The 20254-nt window shown below is 51.6% G+C and overlaps 2 long non-coding RNA genes across 5 annotated transcripts; both read left to right on the forward strand.

Annotated features, from left to right (window-relative positions):
* Positions 1-880: 880 nt before the first annotated feature.
* Positions 881-5501, forward strand: LOC129736078 (uncharacterized). 4 transcript variants are annotated; one of them, XR_008732254.1, is made up of 3 exons: positions 881-1100; positions 2516-2647; positions 4020-4264. It is a non-coding gene; the product is annotated as an uncharacterized LOC129736078 (long non-coding RNA). The 4 variants fall into 4 exon arrangements; XR_008732253.1 differs by lacking the exon at positions 881-1100 and adding an exon at positions 1356-1645; XR_008732252.1 differs by lacking the exon at positions 881-1100 and adding an exon at positions 5287-5501 and having other exon boundaries at positions 2012-2647; positions 4020-4126.
* Positions 5502-16803: 11302 nt separating this feature from the next.
* On the forward strand, positions 16804-20054 carry LOC106630911 (uncharacterized). Its single transcript, XR_003558588.2, has 3 exons — positions 16804-16862; positions 17825-17888; positions 18554-20054. It is a non-coding gene; the product is annotated as an uncharacterized LOC106630911 (long non-coding RNA).
* The last annotated feature ends 200 nt before the right edge of the window (positions 20055-20254 follow it).

Raw genomic sequence — 20254 nt, forward strand, 5'->3', positions numbered from 1 at the left:
GATGGCAGCAGCGCTCCACCAATCGGGCAGCGCATGCGCAGAAACGACGTGACGCCAAAGGGGCGGGGCTTCCGGCCTCGTACGTATGGGCTACGCATACGGCCCCGGAAGGTGGGTTCATTTCCGGCCCGCGCTGCGCGCTGGAGTGGCTATGGAGGTGCGGAGCCTTCGCCGGGAACCTGGAAGAGTTTCGGGCCGGGACGTGCGGCGGCGCGCTCGGGCTGAAGGGCGGCCGGGGGCCGGCGGGCAGCGGCCCGGTCGGGGGGGGGATGTGGCGGCCCGGCGCTCGGCCGCGGCAGGGAGCGCCTGGTGCCGGCGGCGGGCGGGCTGAGGCAGGCGGTCGGCCCGGCCCGGGACCGGCGGGGCTGCCGCCGGTTCTCGTCTCCCCGGCAGGGACGGTGGTCAGCGGGCTCCTCACGGGGCTGCCCTTTTTTGGGTGGGTGGGTGTTTGTTTTTTTTTTTTTTTTTCTCTCGGAGCCGCGCCGCTACCTCGGCGAGGAGCGGCGGTGGGGCGGCCCCGGTGCTCGCTTGTGGCGGCGGGGCCCGGGAGAGGGGTCGGCCCGCGCCGCCCCGCCGCCCACCCGCCGCCGCCTCCTGGCTGCCCGGGCAGCCGCCGCAGCCCTGCGCGGGGCTTTGTCTTTCCCCCAGCCGCTGGCCTGAGCCGTGGCAGCCGGCTGGGGCTGCCGGCCCCCGCGGGCCGCAGAGGCTGCCTTGGGGCCTGCGGTAACGCTGTCGCGGGGTGGGGTGGCTCAGGAGCCTCTTCCCGCCCCTGCGAGCGGGCAAAGGCAAGAAAAGAAAGCCGGGTAGCAGAATCCCCACCCGTCGCCCCCGACTGCTGATTTCTCCGCAAGCGTTTAACCACCGGGATGGGCTGGGAGGCAGCAGCTACTCAGGTGTCTGGCTGATCTTGTGTCGTGACAGTCAGCTACGGGTCCGGAGCAGCCGAGGGGAAGAGGCCTTTTGATTTGCTTCCCAGTGAAACGGGGGTCTTTTGTTTTTCCTTTGTCCCTAGGTTCGTCTGGAATTGTACATTGACAAATCAAGGGGAGCGGAACCGAAGGTCAGTCGAGATGTTACTTTTCCACGTGTGCCTTGTGCTTGTGAGTCGGACTGCTGACTACGGAGGGATAACCTTTGTACTTGCCGAGGGCCCGCGAGGCTCCGTGTGCCCGCTGCTTCCGAGTGCTGCGCTGCGGCTCGGGCAACGGCCGGGGAGGAATTGTCGGTCCCTCGTGGTTACGCAGCCGGGCCTGCTAGGCGCTTGAAGCAGCGCGTCCGGTCGGGCAGTATTATTTTTCTAGATTGTAAATGAGCCCGAGGTATAAACCCACTTACGTTTCTGTATGGCGTGTACTTTGTCAGAGAGCTCAGATGTACTGATGGAGCTGGCACAGAGTTCCCTTGGGACTCCAGATTTGACTGTCTTGTTGAAAGGCTCCAGAGCCTGCTTTGAAAGTCGCTTGACAAAGCACAGCTTTGCCGTGATTCTTATACTGGAATTCCGACTGTAATGCCAATGCCACGTGTTAGCCTTTCTCCAGCAGCTATTAAAAGCAGAATGAGCGTTAAGAATCTGATTACCTTTTAACTAAATTCAAAACAAAGCTGCGGGGTGAAGCGACTGGAAGCGTCCTGCCAGTCTGACGTGGGTATCGCTGCCGTGCGTGTTTTCTGCCTGTCTGCTGATCGCTCCTGCCTCTTGTTGTGCCGCGGTAATTCCTCTGGGGAAGGCGTTGGGCTCTGACTGCAGCGCACCCCGACTCCCTCCTGACCCCTGCGAGACGTGATCGGTGTTTGCCTTCCTCCCCTTTCACAGGGCCTCGGCTGTTGCGTGCAGAGAAGCTGTCAGCCTTGTGAGAGAGCATGCAGCCGGCAAGCGCATCGTGGTGCTTCGGTACCGAGCTGATACCACAGGCATCCATCTTTTGTTTGCGAAAAGGGATCGCGAGGAAATGTGCTGATGTTGGAGGGGGAAAGGTGGCGGGGGGAACAGGTAGGAGGCAGCTCTTTCAACCGGTTTTAGGCTTAACTCCTGGGTTCCTGAGAATAGTTCTGGGCTTCGAGGGGTTTGCTTTTGGCTTTTTGCCTTCAGCGCGTCCTCCGTCACCGCTGTCGGCGTGCGCTGAGCTGCTGCTTAGGGAACTGTGGTGATACAGACTGTGTGCGTGCCAACCGTCCTCAAGGCTATAGCTGTATTCTACCCTAAAAAAAGCTTTCCGTAATATTATGCTTCCGTTAGGACGCAATTTTCTCGAGTTCCCCCCACCTCAGGGTGATTTTCCCACACCCCTAACCCCAACCCCTAAGCCCACCTGCAACACCCCATTTTCTCCTAGGCTTTTAGGAGTGGCCTGAGAGGTGCTTGCAGGGTATTCCATTTTGCCTTAGACAGCTTAGGAGACCAACCAAATGCCTGGAGATCTGTATCTATCCTTAGGCTCCTAGTGGGATTCACACAAAACCAGTATGTGTGGGCACGTTCTCCTAGCAGCTCGGTGTCTTTTTGCTGTTGCAGAGGTGATTTCCAGGCGGAGCTGACCAGTGGGGTTCTCTGGCTGAGGGGAAGACCAGCAGTCAGCTGGTGGATGTGCTTCTGGAAGAAACAGCAACGGGAGCTCTAAGAGAGGGAAATGGCTTCACTGCATGGGTATGTGGAAGCTTTCTTCACTGCTTGTTTCCACTGAGATTAATTGGTCATAAATACCCATTAGGAAGGTGGGAGAATTACTTTTGTGGCCGGTGTCTTCAATATTCACCTTCTTCTTAGTGTAAACACTGAAAACTTTAAAGCCAGGGAAACTCAGGTGCACTAGAAAAGCTGAAACGGTGAGCATACTGAAGACATAGCTGAAGTAGCCACACTTTACAATGATGCCACGTGAACCACCGGACATGCAGGTATTTCTAGTGGGCTCGAGCCCCTGCTAATGCTGCGCTATATGGCCAAGCCAAAGTAACAGCTTCCTGCTGCTGAAAAGCCTCATCCTCCTCCCCTCTCCCCGCCCCGGTACTGGTGGCCGTGACCGGGAAGTGTCCAGCAGAGCAGTATTTGGGTTTTCCCGGGTTACTTCTCTGCTGACGAGATTAATGCAGACAAGCGCCAGAATGACTAAGTAGCAAGACTACATTGTAAGGAATGACTGCTTCTTGTGGCATGAGGAAGTTCATTCAACTCACAATGTCCCATTGCACCGTACCCCAGCACATGGGGGAAGCAGGCAATGATACAGGGACAAGGAAGCGTTGCAAGAATTCTTCACGTCATACTAAGCACGACTGTATCCAGAGGTTCTCTCTGGGATAGAGTAGCATTTCTTTGATCCTTCGACATCTTTTCCTCAGCCTTTCCAGAAGCTTGAACTGTTCCCTGCCATTCCTGAAAGGTATTTCCAAGGAAGATCTTTCCTTTTCTGGTTTTGTTGGGCAGAACCTCTCAGAGAGTCCCATTTTTTTTCCACCCTGGAGCACTCGAGACAAGTTGCAAAGGTGCTGACAGATGTGTTTTGTAGTACTGCGAGACCCACACAAATGACCTATCCCTAATATAATCCCTAAATCCCTAAAAGAGATGTAATCCTTAATTAAATCTCTACTTTAATCCCTAAAACTTAAGTAACGTCAGTTTAATTCTTTGAATAAGGATAAGTTGTCAATGAGGTCTTCAGTGCTGTACCTGCTTGCATCAACTAGTTCTTGGATTGGCTCTTTCCTTTTCAGGAGAATGGGATTAAATTAGGGATTAAATTAGTTTTATTAGACTAGCTAGGGTTATCAGACTAACAAAGCTGGAGTGCCCACCACAAGCTCTAACACCTGAAGGCCCTCTGCAGACAATGGCAGTGCAAGCTTGTGCCTTTTCTGTGATGGGAGTTTTTCCCATATTCTTTCTCTCTATTTCCACTTTTCACATGGAAATTCCATTTCGAGGAGAGCCGCGTTATTTTCGTGCACATTGAGAGGCAGCTCCTGTGCAGACCGGAACACATGTTCGGTGCTAACACAGCTGTAATTTCTTTCAGGAGGAGGAGGGGAGCGCTGCAGCTTTCGTGGCCAAGCCCCGGAGCCAGGATGTCAGGGAGAAGCAGGAGTATCTGAGCCAGCTGAAGAACAAGCTGGGAGATCTACTGTAAGTATGGAGGGAAGGGGCTGATGGGGACAGTAGCTCAGGACCGCGCGTGCAGAGGGAACCCCGCAGTGGACGCAGTGTGCGTGGCCAGCGCAGGCCTCCCTGTGCTACAGAGCTGTGCCCGTTGCAGTGAATGCCGAGACCTGGCTGAGCCCGGCTCTGCGGAACACTGCGAGCAGCAGTCCCCGACCCAAAGAACTTTGGCGTGGCAGACAGCGAGCAGAGATCAGTTGTACCACTAATCCCCTTCGGTACAGTGCTCCTCTGTCGCGACGGAGGGAAGACACAGTCAATCCATATGAGTGATCAGCAGACTTCGTTTATTGTACCTTACAGTCACCTTTTATGCCTTGTTATAATTAGCTCATACGTATTACAAAAGTTAAGCTCATTATTGGTGAGTTGCCTAAATATCAAGCCCATCCCTAGTTTCTCTTCTGTAGTTATCTGTTCCCACCTGCAACATTCTTTTCCCACCGAAATCTTCCTGTTACTGTGTAACAAGAACAGCCAAAGACAGTGTATTTGTGCTTTACTTCAGATAAGCTGAGAGCGATGTGCATTTTTGTCTAGCCAGCTAGACTATGTTTATGTGAACTTTTTCAGCTAGCCAGTTATCCACACTCCTCAGCTGTCCAAAAATAGCAGTAAAATCCTGTACATCTTCAGAGACTGGTTCTGAGGAGTGGGAAGAGCAAATAGGACTGACAACTGGTGCAAATCTGAGAAATAATTCCACCTCAAAACAAGAGGCAATTACTGCATTGAAAAAAAGTCTGGTGCCACACCGAGCACCGAGGAGAACGCCAGAGGTGGGCAGGTGCCTGTGAAGTGAAATCCTGTCCAACGTGGGCACTGAATTAGCAAGAAGTACAGTTCTGTAATAAGGGATATCAATGCACAATAGAGTGAAATTAAGGTCTTCCCAGGTTATCATGAATCTAAGATTTCTTAACTTCCGTTCAGTTTGACGTTTAGCATTCACCAGTCTTTATTGCACATGTGTTTAACAACGGGATACTAGTAGAGGCAGAGATGACTGTATCAAAAGACATCTCTGCTCTGCATTTCGGGCAACATGGATTCTCAGTGTGACACAAGTAAGTAAATGTTCTTTTCACATACCACAACGTAATGGTGACTGTGTTGTTTTGGAACAGAGAGGGGAAGGCAGATGATCTGAAGACTGCTTTCTGTGCGACTGATCCCGGTATCGACGATCAGACGCTAGATACCTACGTTGGCCTGCCGGATCAAGAAGATGTGCCTGTGGAAACTGCACTCGAGAGGCTGCTTGCTGGATATGCGAGACGAGTAGGGCCCTCACCCAGGGAGGGAAGCGCGACAGGCTTTGGAGGGGAAGAAGGAGACTTCCAATAATAAGAATAAATGGACTGTTTGATCTATGGGTTTGGGTGCCAAGCCGAGAGTTGGAGTTACTGCGTTAAATACTTCTTCCCATTGCATATGGAGGTACAGCTCGTAAGAGGTGAGACGGTGGGCTAGCTTGAGCAATCGGAAGCACTTTCATCTTAAGCAGCACAGCACTCCGAGACAATTTTACAGCCTCTGCAGAGTCATTTTAGCTCAGCAAGACCTGTGGTGGGAGGCTGCCTGATCCCCAGACAGAGGCTTCACACCCCCGGGGCGCCGAGGCACTTCAGGGTGTCAGGCGCTCTGCTTGGTGACACAAGAGCTGTGCTCCACAGCCATTGCTGGAACCTGAGAAGCCACCGTCAGGCTCCAGGCTGCAGCGTGGCTGCTTTGGCCCTTGGCCCTTACAGTCCCTTGTCTCAAAGAAAGAGGGTTTCAAAGATTCCTTTGCAAAATAAGGTGCTGGTTGCAAGCAAAAGGTGAGTTCAGCCCACACGAAGTCTGCTATCGTGTCTGTCCCCGAGGAGACTTTTGTCTTGGTGTGGCTGCTGTTGTCCAGTATGAAATCACTCAACAGATGTTCAAGTGCTGCCCCACGAGTAGATTTAACCAAACTCTGAGCTGCAAAAGTCATCCAAGCATAGAAAAACTGAAATCAGTCCCTTGCTTCGAGGAAGGCACCACGTGCCCTTTGGTAACTTTACTCGGTCGTCCCTACTCATAGTGTCCGCTTTGCCCTGCACATAGCCCTCTCTAGGGAGGGGAGGGAGGGTTCTGGAAACTGTAGGAAAACAGCTCTGCTGTGGTCATGCCTGAATTGCCAAGTAACTGGAGCAAACCTGAGAAGCAAAACCCTTTCTTTTTCTTGCGATGTAGGCATATGAAAAGTAGAAAGGGGTAAGTTGAAACCCAAAGACACCTTCCTGATAAAGCACTAGTTTTGTAAGCTTGCCAAAACTGATTTCGTTTGTAAAGCGGGAAGGCACCACAGCTGGTGTGACACAGCATGAGCCACCCAGAGGTACGAGGCCCTGGGGCTTTCTACCTTAATACTCGAACCTGGTGCCAGGCACTTCCAACACAAGTCACAAAATAGCAGGAAAGGACCTCCACCAACCGGGCGGCTGCAGTACCCAATTGTATTTCGCTAGATGGCAGCAGCGCTCCACCAACAGGGCCGGCTGCAGTACCCAGTTATATTTCGCTAGGTGGCAGCAGCGCTCCACCAACCGGGCGGCCGGCTGCAGTTCCCATTTATATTTCGCTAGGTGGCAGCAGCGCTCTACCAACAGGGCCGGCTGCAGTACCCAGTTATATTTCGCTAGATGGCAGCAGCGCTGCACCAACAGGGCCGGCTGCAGTTCCCATTTATATTTCGCTAGGTGGCAGCAGCGCTGCACCAAAGGGGCCGGCTGCAGTTCCCATTTATATTTCGCTAGGTGGCAGCAGCGCTCCACCAACAGGGCCGGCTGCAGTACCCAAATATATTTCGCTAGGTGGCAGCAGCGCTGCACCAAAGGGGCCGGCTGCAGTTCCCATTTATATTTCGCTAGGTGGCAGCAGCGCTCCACCAACAGGGCCGGCTGCAGTACCCATTTAGATTTCGCTAGGTGGCAGCAGCGCTCCACCGACCGGGCCGGCTGCAGTACCCAAATATATTTCGCTAGGTGGCAGCAGCGCTCCACCAACCGGGCGGCTGCAGTACCCAATTATATTTCGCTAGATGGCAGCAGCGCTCCACCAACAGGGCCGGCTGCAGTACCGCAATATATTTCGCTAGATGGCAGCAGCGCTCCACCAACCGGGCAGCGCATGCGCAGAAACGACGTGACGCCAAAGGGGCGGGGCTTCCGGCCTCGTACGTATGGGCTACGCGTACGGCCCCGGAAGGTGGGTTCATTTCCGGCCCGCGCGGCGCGCTGCAGTGGCCGTGGACGTGCGGAGCCTTCGCCGGGAGCCTGGAAGAGTTTCGGGCCGGGACGTGCGGCGTCGCGCTGGGTGAGCCCTCGGGCTGAGGGCGGGCGGGGGCCGGCGGGCAGCGGCCGAATCGGGGGGATGTGGAGGGCCGGCGCTCGGCCGCGGCAGGGAGCGCCTGGTGCCGGCGGCGGGCGGGCTGAGGCAGGCGGGCGGCCCGGCCCGGGACCGGCGGGGCTGCCGCCGGTTCTCGTCTCCCCGGCAGGGACGGTGGCCAGCGGGCTCCTCACGGGGCTGCCCTTTTCTGGGTGGGTGGTTGTTTTTTTTTTGGTTTTTTTTTTTTTTTTTTTTTTTTTTTTTTCTCTCGGAGCCGCTCTGCTACCTCGGCGAGGAGCGGCGGCGGGGCAGCCCCGGTGCTCGCTTGTGGCGGCGGGGCCCGGGAGAGGGGTCGGCCCGCGCCGCCCCGCCGCCCACCCGCCGCCGCCTGCGGGCTGCCCGGGCAGCCGCCGCAGCCCTGCGCGGGGCTTTGTCTTTCCCCCAGCCGCTGGCCTGAGCCGTGGCAGCCGGCTGGGGCTGCCGGCCCCCGCGGGCCGCAGAGAGGCTGCCTCGGGGCCTGCGGTAACGCTGTCGCGGGGGGGGGGGGGGGGGTGGCTCAGGAGCCTCTTCCCGCCCCTGCGAGCGGGCCAGAGCAAGAAAAGACAGCCGGCAGCGGAATCCCCAGCCGTCGCCCCCGACTGCTGCTTTCTCCGCAAGACGTTTAACTGCCGGGGAGGGCTGGGAGGCAGCAGCAGCTCAGGTGTCTGGCTGATCTTGTGTCGTGACAGTCAGCTCCGGGTCCGGAGCAGCCGAGGGGAAGAGGCCTTTTGGTTTGCTTCCCCGCGAAACCGGGGTCTTTTGTTTTTCCTTTGTCCCTAGGTTCGTCTGGAATTGTACATTGACAAATCAAGGGGAGCGGAACCGAAGGTCGGTCGAGATGTTACTTCGCCACGCGTGCCTCGTGCTTGCGAGTCGGACTGCTGACTACGGAGGGATCACTTTTGTACCCGCCGAGGGCCCGCGAGGCTCCGTGTGCCCGCCGCTTCCGAGTGCTGCGCTGCGGCTCGGGCAACGGCCGGGGAGGAATTGTCGGTCCCTCGTGGTAACGCAGCCGGGCCTGCTAGGCGCTTAAAGCAGCGCGTCCGGCCGGGCAGTATTGTTTTCCGAGGCTGTAAAGGAGCCCGAGGTATAAACCCGCTTTACGTTTCCGTACGGCGGTGCGCTTTGTCGGAGAGCTCGGCCGTACTGACGGAGCTGGCACAGGGTTCCCGCGGGACTCCGGCTTTGACCGTCTCGTGGAAAGGCTCCAGAGCCTGCTTGGGAAGCCGCTTGACAAGGCACGGCTTTGCCGTGATTTTTACGCCGGAATTCCGACGGTAACGCCAATGCCACGTTAGCCCTAGGTGTTAGCCTTTCTCCAGCAGCTCTTCAAAGCAGAGTGAGCCTTAAGAATCGGATTGCCTTTTAATGAAATTCGAAACAAAGCTGCGGGGTGAAGCGGCTGGAAGCGTCCTGCCAGTCTGCCGTGGGTATCGCTGCCGTGCGTGTTACCTGCCTGTCTGCCAATCGCTCCTGCCTCTTGTTGTGGCCCGGTAATTCCTCTGGGGAAGGCGTTGGGCTCTGACTGCAGCGCACCCCGACTCCCTCCTGACCCCTGCGAGATGTTATCGGTGTTTGCCTTCCTCCCCTTTCACAGGGCCTCGGCTGTTGCGTGCAGAGAAGCTGTCAGCCTTGTGAGAGAGCATGCAGCCGGCAAGCGCATCGTGGTGCTTTGGTACCGAGCTGATACCACAGACATCCATCTTTTGTTTGCAAAAAGGGATCGCGAGGAAATGTGCTGACGTTGGAGGGGGAAAGGTGGCGGGGGGAACAGGTAGGAGGCAGCTCTTTCAACCGGTTTTAGGCTTAACTCCTGGGTTCCTGAGAATAGTTCTGGGCTTCGAGGGGTTTGCTTTTGGCTTTTTGCCTTAAGCGCGTCCTCCGTCACCGCTGTCGGCGTGCGCTGAGCTGCTGCTTAGGGAACTGTGGTGATACAGACTGTGTGCGTGCCAACCGTCCTCAAGGCTATAGCTGTATTCTATCCTAAAAAAAGCTTTCCGTAATATTATGCTTCCGTTAGGACGCAATTTTCTCGAGTTCCCCCCACCTCAGGGTGATTTTCCCACACCCCTAACCCCAACCCCTAAGCCCACCTGCAACACCCCATTTTCTCCTAGGCTTTTAGGAGTGGCCTGAGAGGTGCTTGCAGGGTATTCCATTTTGCCTTAGACAGCTTAGGAGACCAACCAAATGCCTGGAGATCTGTATCTATCCTTAGGCTCCTAGTGGGATTCACACAAAACCAGTATGTGTGGGCACGTTCTCCTAGCAGCTCGGTGTCTTTTTGCTGTTGCAGAGGTGATTTCCAGGCGGAGCTGACCAGTGGGGTTCTCTGGCTGAGGGGAAGACCAGCAGTCAGCTGGTGGATGTGCTTCTGGAAGAAACAGCAACGGGAGCTCTAAGAGAGGGAAATGGCTTCACTGCATGGGTATGTGGAAGCTTTCTTCACTGCTTGTTTCCACTGAGATTAATTGGTCATAAATACCCATTAGGAAGGTGGGAGAATTACTTTTGTGGCCGGTGTCTTCAATATTCACCTTCTTCTTAGTGTAAACACTGAAAACTTTAAAGCCAGGGAAACTCAGGTGCACTAGAAAAGCTGAAACGGTGAGCATACTGAAGACATAGCTGAAGTAGCCACACTTTACAATGATGCCACGTGAACCACCGGACATGCAGGTATTTCTAGTGGGCTCGAGCCCCTGCTAATGCTGCGCTATATGGCCAAGCCAAAGTAACAGCTTCCTGCTGCTGAAAAGCCTCATCCTCCTCCCCTCTCCCCGCCCCGGTACTGGTGGCCGTGACCGGGAAGTGTCCAGCAGAGCAGTATTTGGGTTTTCCCGGGTTACTTCTCTGCTGACGAGATTAATGCAGACAAGCGCCAGAATGACTAAGTAGCAAGACTACATTGTAAGGAATGACTGCTTCTTGTGGCATGAGGAAGTTCATTCAACTCACAATGTCCCATTGCACCGTACCCCAGCACATGGGGGAAGCAGGCAATGATACAGGGACAAGGAAGCGTTGCAAGAATTCTTCACGTCATACTAAGCACGACTGTATCCAGAGGTTCTCTCTGGGATAGAGTAGCATTTCTTTGATCCTTCGACATCTTTTCCTCAGCCTTTCCAGAAGCTTGAACTGTTCCCTGCCATTCCTGAAAGGTATTTCCAAGGAAGATCTTTCCTTTTCTGGTTTTGTTGGGCAGAACCTCTCAGAGAGTCCCATTTTTTTTCCACCCTGGAGCACTCGAGACAAGTTGCAAAGGTGCTGACAGATGTGTTTTGTAGTACTGCGAGACCCACACAAATGACCTATCCCTAATATAATCCCTAAATCCCTAAAAGAGATGTAATCCTTAATTAAATCTCTACTTTAATCCCTAAAACTTAAGTAACGTCAGTTTAATTCTTTGAATAAGGATAAGTTGTCAATGAGGTCTTCAGTGCTGTACCTGCTTGCATCAACTAGTTCTTGGATTGGCTCTTTCCTTTTCAGGAGAATGGGATTAAATTAGGGATTAAATTAGTTTTATTAGACTAGCTAGGGTTATCAGACTAACAAAGCTGGAGTGCCCACCACAAGCTCTAACACCTGAAGGCCCTCTGCAGACAATGGCAGTGCAAGCTTGTGCCTTTTCTGTGATGGGAGTTTTTCCCATATTCTTTCTCTCTATTTCCACTTTTCACATGGAAATTCCATTTCGAGGAGAGCCGCGTTATTTTCGTGCACATTGAGAGGCAGCTCCTGTGCAGACCGGAACACATGTTCGGTGCTAACACAGCTGTAATTTCTTTCAGGAGGAGGAGGGGAGCGCTGCAGCTTTCGTGGCCAAGCCCCGGAGCCAGGATGTCAGGGAGAAGCAGGAGTATCTGAGCCAGCTGAAGAACAAGCTGGGAGATCTACTGTAAGTATGGAGGGAAGGGGCTGATGGGGACAGTAGCTCAGGACCGCGCGTGCAGAGGGAACCCCGCAGTGGACGCAGTGTGCGTGGCCAGCGCAGGCCTCCCTGTGCTACAGAGCTGTGCCCGTTGCAGTGAATGCCGAGACCTGGCTGAGCCCGGCTCTGCGGAACACTGCGAGCAGCAGTCCCCGACCCAAAGAACTTTGGCGTGGCAGACAGCGAGCAGAGATCAGTTGTACCACTAATCCCCTTCGGTACAGTGCTCCTCTGTCGCGACGGAGGGAAGACACAGTCAATCCATATGAGTGATCAGCAGACTTCGTTTATTGTACCTTACAGTCACCTTTTATGCCTTGTTATAATTAGCTCATACGTATTACAAAAGTTAAGCTCATTATTGGTGAGTTGCCTAAATATCAAGCCCATCCCTAGTTTCTCTTCTGTAGTTATCTGTTCCCACCTGCAACATTCTTTTCCCACCGAAATCTTCCTGTTACTGTGTAACAAGAACAGCCAAAGACAGTGTATTTGTGCTTTACTTCAGATAAGCTGAGAGCGATGTGCATTTTTGTCCAGCCAGCTAGACTATGTTTATGTGAACTTTTTCAGCTAGCCAGTTATCCACACTCCTCAGCTGTCCAAAAATAGCAGTAAAATCCTGTACATCTTCAGAGACTGGTTCTGAGGAGTGGGAAGAGCAAATAGGACTGACAACTGGTGCAAATCTGAGAAATAATTCCACCTCAAAACAAGAGGCAATTACTGCATTGAAAAAAAGTCTGGTGCCACACCGAGCACCGAGGAGAACGCCAGAGGTGGGCAGGTGCCTGTGAAGTGAAATCCTGTCCAACGTGGGCGCTGGATTAGCAAGAAGTACAGTTCTGTAATAAGGGATATCAATGCACAATAGAGTGAAATTAAGGTCTTCCCAGGTTATCATGAATCTAAGATTTCTTAACTTCCGTTCAGTTTGACGTTTAGCATTCACCAGTCTTTATTGCACATGTGTTTAACAACGGGATACTAGTAGAGGCAGAGATGACTGTATCAAAAGACATCTCTGCTCTGCATTTCGGGCAACATGGATTCTCAGTGTGACACAAGTAAGTAAATGTTCTTTTCACATACCACAACGTAATGGTGACTGTGTTGTTTTGGAACAGAGAGGGGAAGGCAGATGATCTGAAGACTGCTTTCTGTGCGACTGATCCCGGTATCGACGATCAGACGCTAGATACCTATGTTGGCCTGCCAGATCAAGAAGATGTGCCTGTGGAAACTGCACTCGAGAGGCTGCTTGCTGGATATGCGAGACGAGTAGGGCCCTCACCCAGGGAGGGAAGCGCGACAGGCTTTGGAGGGGAGGAAGGAGACTTCCAATAATAAGAATAAATGGACTGTTTGATCTACGGGTTTGGGTGCCAAGCCGAGAGTTGGAGTTACTGCGTTAAATACTTCTTCCCATTGCATATGGAGGTACAGCTCGTAAGAGGTGAGACGGTGGGCTAGCTTGAGCTATCGGAAGCACTTTCATCTTAAGCAGCACAGCACTCCGAGACAATTTTACAGCCTCTGCAGAGTCATTTTAGCTCAGCAAGACCTGTGGTGGGAGGCTGCCTGATCCCCAGACAGAGGCTTCACACCCCCGGGGCGCCGAGGCACTTCAGGGTGTCAGGCGCTCTGCTTGGTGACACAAGAGCTGTGCTCCACAGCCATTGCTGGAACCTGAGAAGCCACCGTCAGGCTCCAGGCTGCAGCGTGGCTGCTTTGGCCCTTGGCCCTTACAGTCCCTTGTCTCAAAGAAAGAGGGTTTCAAAGATTCCTTTGCAAAATAAGGTGCCGGTTGCAAGCAAAAGGTGAGGTCAGCCCACACGAAGTCTGCTATCGTGTCTGTCCCCGAGGAGACTTTTGTCTTGGTGTGGCTGCTGTTGTCCAGTATGAAATCACTCAACAGATGTTCAAGTGCTGCCCCACGAGTAGATTTAACCAAACTCTGAGCTGCAAAAGTCATCCAAGCATAGAAAAACTGAAATCAGTCCCTTGCTTCGAGGAAGGCACCACGTGCCCTTTGGTAACTTTACTCGGTCGTCCCTACTCATAGTGTCCACTTTGCCCTGCACATAGCCCTCTCTAGGGAGGGGAGGGAGGATTCTGGAAACAAAAAAGACTGTAGGAAAACAGCTCTGCTGTGGTCATGCCTGAATTGCCGAGTAACTGGAGCAAACCTGAGAAGCAAAACCCTTTCTTTTTCTTGCGATGTAGGCATATGAAAAGTAGAAAGGGGTAAGCTGAAATCCAAAGACACCTTCCTGATAAAGCACTAGTTTTGTAAACTTGCCAAAACTGATTGCATTTGTAAAGCGGGAAGGCACCATAGCTGGTGTGACACAGCATGTACCACCCAGAGGTACGAGGCCCTGGGGCTTTCTGCCTTAATACTCGAACCTGGTGCCAGGCACTTCCAACACAAGTCACAAAATAGCAGGAAAGGACCTCCACCAACCGGGCGGCTGCAGTACCCAATTATATTTCGCTAGATGGCAGCAGCGCTCCACCAACCGGGCAGCGCATGCGCAGAAATGGCTTGACGCCAAAGGGGCGGGACTTCCGGCCTCGTACGTATGGGCTACGCGTACGGCCCCGGAAGGTGGGTTCATTTCCGGCCCGCGCGGCGCGCTGGAGTGGCCGTGGAGGTGCGGAGCCTTCGCCGGGAGCCTGGAAGGCTTTCGGGCCGGGACGTGCGGCGGCGCGCTGGGTGAGCGCTCGGGCTGAGGGCGGGCGGGGGCCGGCGGGCAGCGGCCGAGTCGGGGGGATGTGGCGGCCCGGCGCTCGGCCGCGGCAGGGAGCGCCTGGTGCCGGCGGCGGGCGGGCTGAGGCAGGCGGGCGGCCCGGCCCGGGACCGGCGGGGCTGCCGCCGGTTCTCGTCTCCCCGGCAGTGACGGTGGTCAGCGGGCTCCTCACGGGGCTGCATTTTTTTGGTTGTGGTTTGTTTTTTTTTTGTCTCGGAGCTGCGCCGCTACCTCAGCGAGGCGGCGAGTAGCGGCGGTGGGGCGGCCCCGGTGCTCCCTCGTGGCGGCGGGCTGCCCGGGAGAGGGGTCGGCCCGCGGCGCTCTGCCGCCCCTCTCCGCCGCCTCCGGGCTGCCCGGGCAGCCGCTGCAGCCGCCGCAGCTCTGCGCGGGGCTTTGTCTTTCCAGCAGCCGCTGGCCGGTGCCGTGGCAGCCGGCTGGGGCTGCCGGCCCCCGCTGGCCGCAGAGGCTGCCTTGGGGTCTGCTGTAACGCTGTCGCGGGGTGGGGTGGCTCAGGAGCCTCTTCCCGCCCCTGCGAGCGGGCAAAAGAAGGAAAAGAAAGCCGGCGGCGGACTCCGCCCCCCCCCCCCCCCTCCCCATTGTTGATTTCTCTAAAAAGTATTACAAACAGCAAGCGCTTAGCTACTGGGGAGGGTTGGGAGGCAGGAGCTCAGGTGTCTCGCTGGTCCTGTGTCGTGACAGTCAGCTCCTGGGCCAGAGCAGCCGAGGGGAAGAGGCCTTTTGATTTGCTTCCCAGTGAAACGGGGCTCATTTGTTTTTTGTTTGTATCTAGGTTCATTGAGAATTGTACGTTGACAAATCAAGGGGAGCTAAACTGAAGGTCAGTCTAGATGTTACTTTTCCCCGTGTGCCTTGTGCTTGTGAGTCGGACTGCTGACTACGAAGGGATAACTTTTGTACTCGCCGAGGGCCCACGAGGCTCCATGTGCCCGCTGCTTCCGAGTGCTGCGCTGCGGCTTGGGCAACAGCCAGGGAGGAATTGGTGGTGCCTTGTGGTTACGCAGCCAGGCCTGCTGGGTGCTTAAACCAGCACGTCCGGTCGGGCAGTATTGTTTTTCTAGATTGTTAATGAGCCTGAGGTATAAACCCACTTACATTTCTGTATGGTGGTGTACTTGTCAGAGAGCTCAGATGTACTGATGGAGCTGGCACAGAGTTCCCTTGGGACTCCAGATTTGACTGTCTTGTTGAAAGGCTCCAGAGCCTGCTTTGGAAGTCACTTGACAAGGCACAGCTTTGCCGTGAATTTTGTACTTGAATTCTGACTGTAATGCCAAGGTCACGTGTTAACCTTTCTCTAGCAGTTATAAAAGCAGAATGAGCGTTAAGAATCTGAATACCTTTTAACTAAATTCAATACAAAGTTGCGGGATGAAGTAACTGGGAGTCCTGCAAGTCTGACTGGGTGTTACTGCTGTTCATGTTATCTGCTTGTCTACCGATCGTTCCTGCCTCTTGTTCTGTCGTGGTAATTCCTTTGGGTAACGCGTTGTGCTCTGAATGTAGTGCATCTTGACTTCCTCCTGACCCCCTCAAGATGTTATCGGTCTTTGCCTTCCTCACGTTTAACAGGGCATGGGAAGGCCAGAGACACTGGAAGCCTCGGCTGTTGTGTGCGGAGAAGCTATCAGCCTTCTAAGAGAGCATGTAGCCAGCAAGCGCATCGTGGTGCTTTGATACCAAGCTGATACCACAGGCATCCATCTTTTGTTTGCGAAAAGGGATCGCGAGGAAATGTGCTGACATTGGAGGGGGAAAGGTGGCGGGGGAACAGGTAGGAGGCAGCTTTCAACCAATTTTAGGCTTAACTCCTGGGTTCATGAGAATGGTTCTGGGCTTTGAGGGGTTTGCTTTTGGCTTTTTGCCTTAAGCGCGTCCTCCGTCACCGCTATCCGCGTGCGCTGAGCTGCTGCTTAGGGAACTGTGGTGATACAGACTGTGTGCGTGCCAACCATCCTGAAGGCCGTAGCTGTATTCTACCCTAAAAAAAGCTTTCCGTAATACTATGCTTCTGTTAGGATGCAATTTTCTCGAATTCCTCCCACCTCAAGGTGATTTTCCCACACACCTGCAGGCAGCAGGACTAACGTCATCTCCTTTTGCCCGCTTGGGCTTGGACTAAAATCCCTTCCCTGACTATTCTTTAGCTTTTACAGCCTTTGAGCCTTCCCTTGGGCCTGGCTGATAGTCCTTTGCCATTTCACCATGTTCACAGCCAGCGTGAGTCTAGGTACCGACTGTAAAAGAAGAGACTCAAACTCTTATGGGTTACTCTAGGTTTGCATGTTTTAATCGGTCCAGCAGCATTGGGTCACCTCCGCAGAGACTGACAAGCTTACAAGATTTTCAGTCACATATTTATAGTATCTACCTAAACATTACGTAATCTCTTGATTCCACAATAAATCTTCTATCAGTTCCTATCTTGACAGTTGGCTGCACAAGTTGTTCCGTATCTTGATCACTTTGCTATTTTGCTTCTTCTTTCAAGGATGATTGCTTCAGATTCCATACGTCCCAGTTCTGAGTAATCACAGTAGACAGTACGTCCCAGTTCTGAGTAATCACAGTAGACAATCTCCATCGTTTCAGCCTTCTAAAGGTCAGGGTCTCCTGTTCTAAAAAGCTCCTTTGAACTGTCAGGCATAATCTTATTAATATTAAACTTTTATTGTCTAGCATCTATCAGCTGAACTCGCTTGCAGTCCTGGTTTGGGCTATACAGGGGACAAAGCTGAGGTGTACAGCCTACAGTAGCACTGATCTGGCATTTTCCTCTAACACCAACTATATCAAAGAATTTCAGTTATACGATAAACCTGCTTTTTTGTAAACTAATTTTAGCATTTTAATTGCTTTCAAAGGGAACTACAGGAAATCCTGTCTGCGTGGTGACATAGCATAAGCAATGATGATGGAAAGGTGCTGCATCAGATGTGACCTCCGTGTCAGCTCAGTGTGCCTCAGACAGACTGCATTTGGCACTCTGTGGCATGCTGCGCACCTCCAGAAATTAATGCTAGGGGAAAAAATGGGCAAAAATAATAGCCATGTAGAAACATGAGTTAGGAAGAAATTATATAAATTAGGTATTTCTGTTGATTGAGGCAGTCGATCTTGCTTGTGGCTCTTTGGGGTGTTAACTTGATGCTGAACGGCTCGTTTTTCATTTGACATGCCTTGAATTCTTTTAAAAGAGATAGAAGAGAAGCTTATGAAATAGAATAGGTTATTGAGTCTTCCTAAAATGCTCACGATTATGTATAAAGCCAAAGTGAAGGATGATGGAATAAAATTCTGTGCTTTATAAGTAAATACAGTACACTTAAACCTGATCTCCATGCAGGGTCCTACTTCTTTCTGTTTTTAAAATCCAAAAGAAGTTTAGGGAGTCTTAGGGGTTAGTATTGTGGAAAATAAATGGCTCTTCCACAAAAAATTCCACATAAGCAAGGCTCTTTGAACAACTCTTGTTGAAATCAGTTCTAACTACAGCCAGTTAGCGGTTTAATGTTGCAATGTATACTTGCTCTCCTATAAAGCAGTATTTCATTTGCATTTCAGTGCTGTGAGTCGTGACAAATTTGGGAAGAGCCAGAGGGAAACTTTTCATCCTGAGATACAGAAGGTAGGAGGTGATGACTTTTTTTTTTTTTTTTTTTGGTTGTGGCTTTTTATTATTTTCTGGAAAAGTAAGTTGTTACCTATAAATGCTAGTGGTTTGTTTCTTTCTGTAGCAGGATAATAATGAGGAGCAGGGTTACAGTTATAAAAGAAGCTGTCTTTATCAGTTGAACTGGCTACTTTGAAATTAAACAAATATACGAGTATGTTACAGGGGGGTTTATGCTATCTTCAGTACCGGTGTGCTAAAGATACTGTTTTGTTTACAGGATTTATTGGCTCTTGAAGAGCAAGAGGTAAATGTAAACTTTTCACTCCTAGCACTCACTTGGTGACGTAGAACGACTTTGATATCAATTGCTTGTTGCAGTAAAAAAATGTGGTATTTCTGTGCAACATTTGAGATTGCAAATCATTTTAAGCGCCAGCATAATATATCATATTCATAGATGACCAACTTAGTAATATCATAAAAAATCGTAATCTGTGATCAAAAGTAAAGTATTAGGTATCTGCTACTTGAGCATGTAATGGAGCTGGTATGAAGTGTATATTCCCATGTGTAGGACGTACACAAAAGATGTATATACAAGTCCTTAGAGAAAACATTATTTTAGGTCTTTTGTGTGATTGCCTGTTTATCCTATAATATTTGGTTTTATTTCTCAGGGACTAGTGAATTTTAAATTTGGAGTCCTTTATGCTAAGGATGGGCAGCTTACAGATGATGAAGTGTTCAGCAGTGGTGAGTTTTTCACCTTTTCCTTGGCTGAAGGTTGCATAAAATATTGAGCTTCCCTGTGAGTACAAAAAATCACAGTTGTGACTCTCTGGGGAGCCTTGAAGATTTGTATATAAATCAAATTGTTACACTGAATAAACTGTTTCTAGTGGGCTTTCCCACAATTAAGTGGTGTGGAGCTGAAGGGGACTACGATGTAATGGTGATGGAGCTGTTTGGACTGAGTCTTGAAGATCTCTTCGGTTTTTGTTCGAGGAAACTTCGTCTCAAGACAGTCCTATTGCTCGCTGGCAAAATGGTAGGAAACTGCTTTGTTGATCTTGACGGCGCAGTATGTTGGAATATTAAGATTCCTCGAGAGATCAGAACCAAATACGTTGTTTCTGTAATTTAGAGGTGAATAGGCCTGTATCATTAAAGGAAAGACTCAAAATTGGTTTTGTTTCTCTTAAATACAAAGTGCCCCATACTGCTCTCCAAGGCCAGTGTGGGATGCTCATACCCAAACAGAAACTTCTTAGAATTTACAAACGTGGTTGCCAGCAGCACTGGGTATTTGGACAGCAAGAAGCTGTCATAATTACAGAAAGTAGTAATTGTTGCTTGCAGGAACGTTTGCTCACTGCACGTGGCTGCTTTGCTGCAGAGTAACAGGTGCCAAACCTGCTCAAGAGGGACCTTGGGCTTCACACAGCCACTCTTTCAGCTGGCATGTGACTGACCTATGTGGAGCATCTCCTGCAGCCACAAGCACACCTTCCAACAGCCTTGCTGCACTCACAGCACTTGGGCAGAGATACTGGATCGCTCCTCCTCAGCAGCACCGGACGCTTTGGCCATGGGCGTTATGTTAACTGCACCACCTGAATGGGAAACTGCCCTGCCATGGATATTACCTAATCAGAACAACCAGCAGCGAAAGCTCCGCAGGTCATACAGCTCTGTGGCCCTCCTCCACCACACTGGCAGACAGCAGACAGGCTTGCTGAAGCATCGCAGTCTGGACTGTAAGCAGTCCAAAAGCTCTAAAACAGATCACCTCTCCTCCCACAAACATGAATACACAGTACAGTTAAAAACAAAAAACCAACTCCTTCCACCCAGCAGATACAAGTGGTTACCACCCAAGGGTACACAGTGATCAGCAAGATGTGAAAATGTGAGTATATAGTTTTAAACCACACAGTAGTAATTAATTGTGTCCTTATTCTTCAGAATGACAGGTATGCCTGCAAATGTACTGGCCCCCACCTAAACCTATACATGCAAATTTGTACTAGGAGGGCAGCATTTTGCTGTTCATTTCCAGTTTTTTTCAAGAAAGCAGCAGCATTTAGAAGACAACGGGAGAACAGCAGAGCTTTGAGAGTGTGGATCAGATCTTAAAATACCAATTACCAGATTAATAAAGTCTTACCTTTCCCCACCGTTGTGTGCAAACCTTGACCTGTACTTATTTAACCGATTCTTCCAACTTCTTCCTCAGTCACCAAGTTTGTTACTTAAATTATAATTATTTGTCAGTCAGGCAACCACTGGGGTAAATTAACTTGATTCTTAGGCTTATACATAAGCTCTCTTAACCAAGCTACAATTCCTATGCTGCTAGAAGCTGCTGACCTGCCGAA

This window comes from Falco cherrug, chromosome 4 (genome assembly GCF_023634085.1).
Source record: "Falco cherrug isolate bFalChe1 chromosome 4, bFalChe1.pri, whole genome shotgun sequence".
Classification (NCBI taxonomy): Eukaryota; Metazoa; Chordata; class Aves; order Falconiformes; family Falconidae; genus Falco; species Falco cherrug.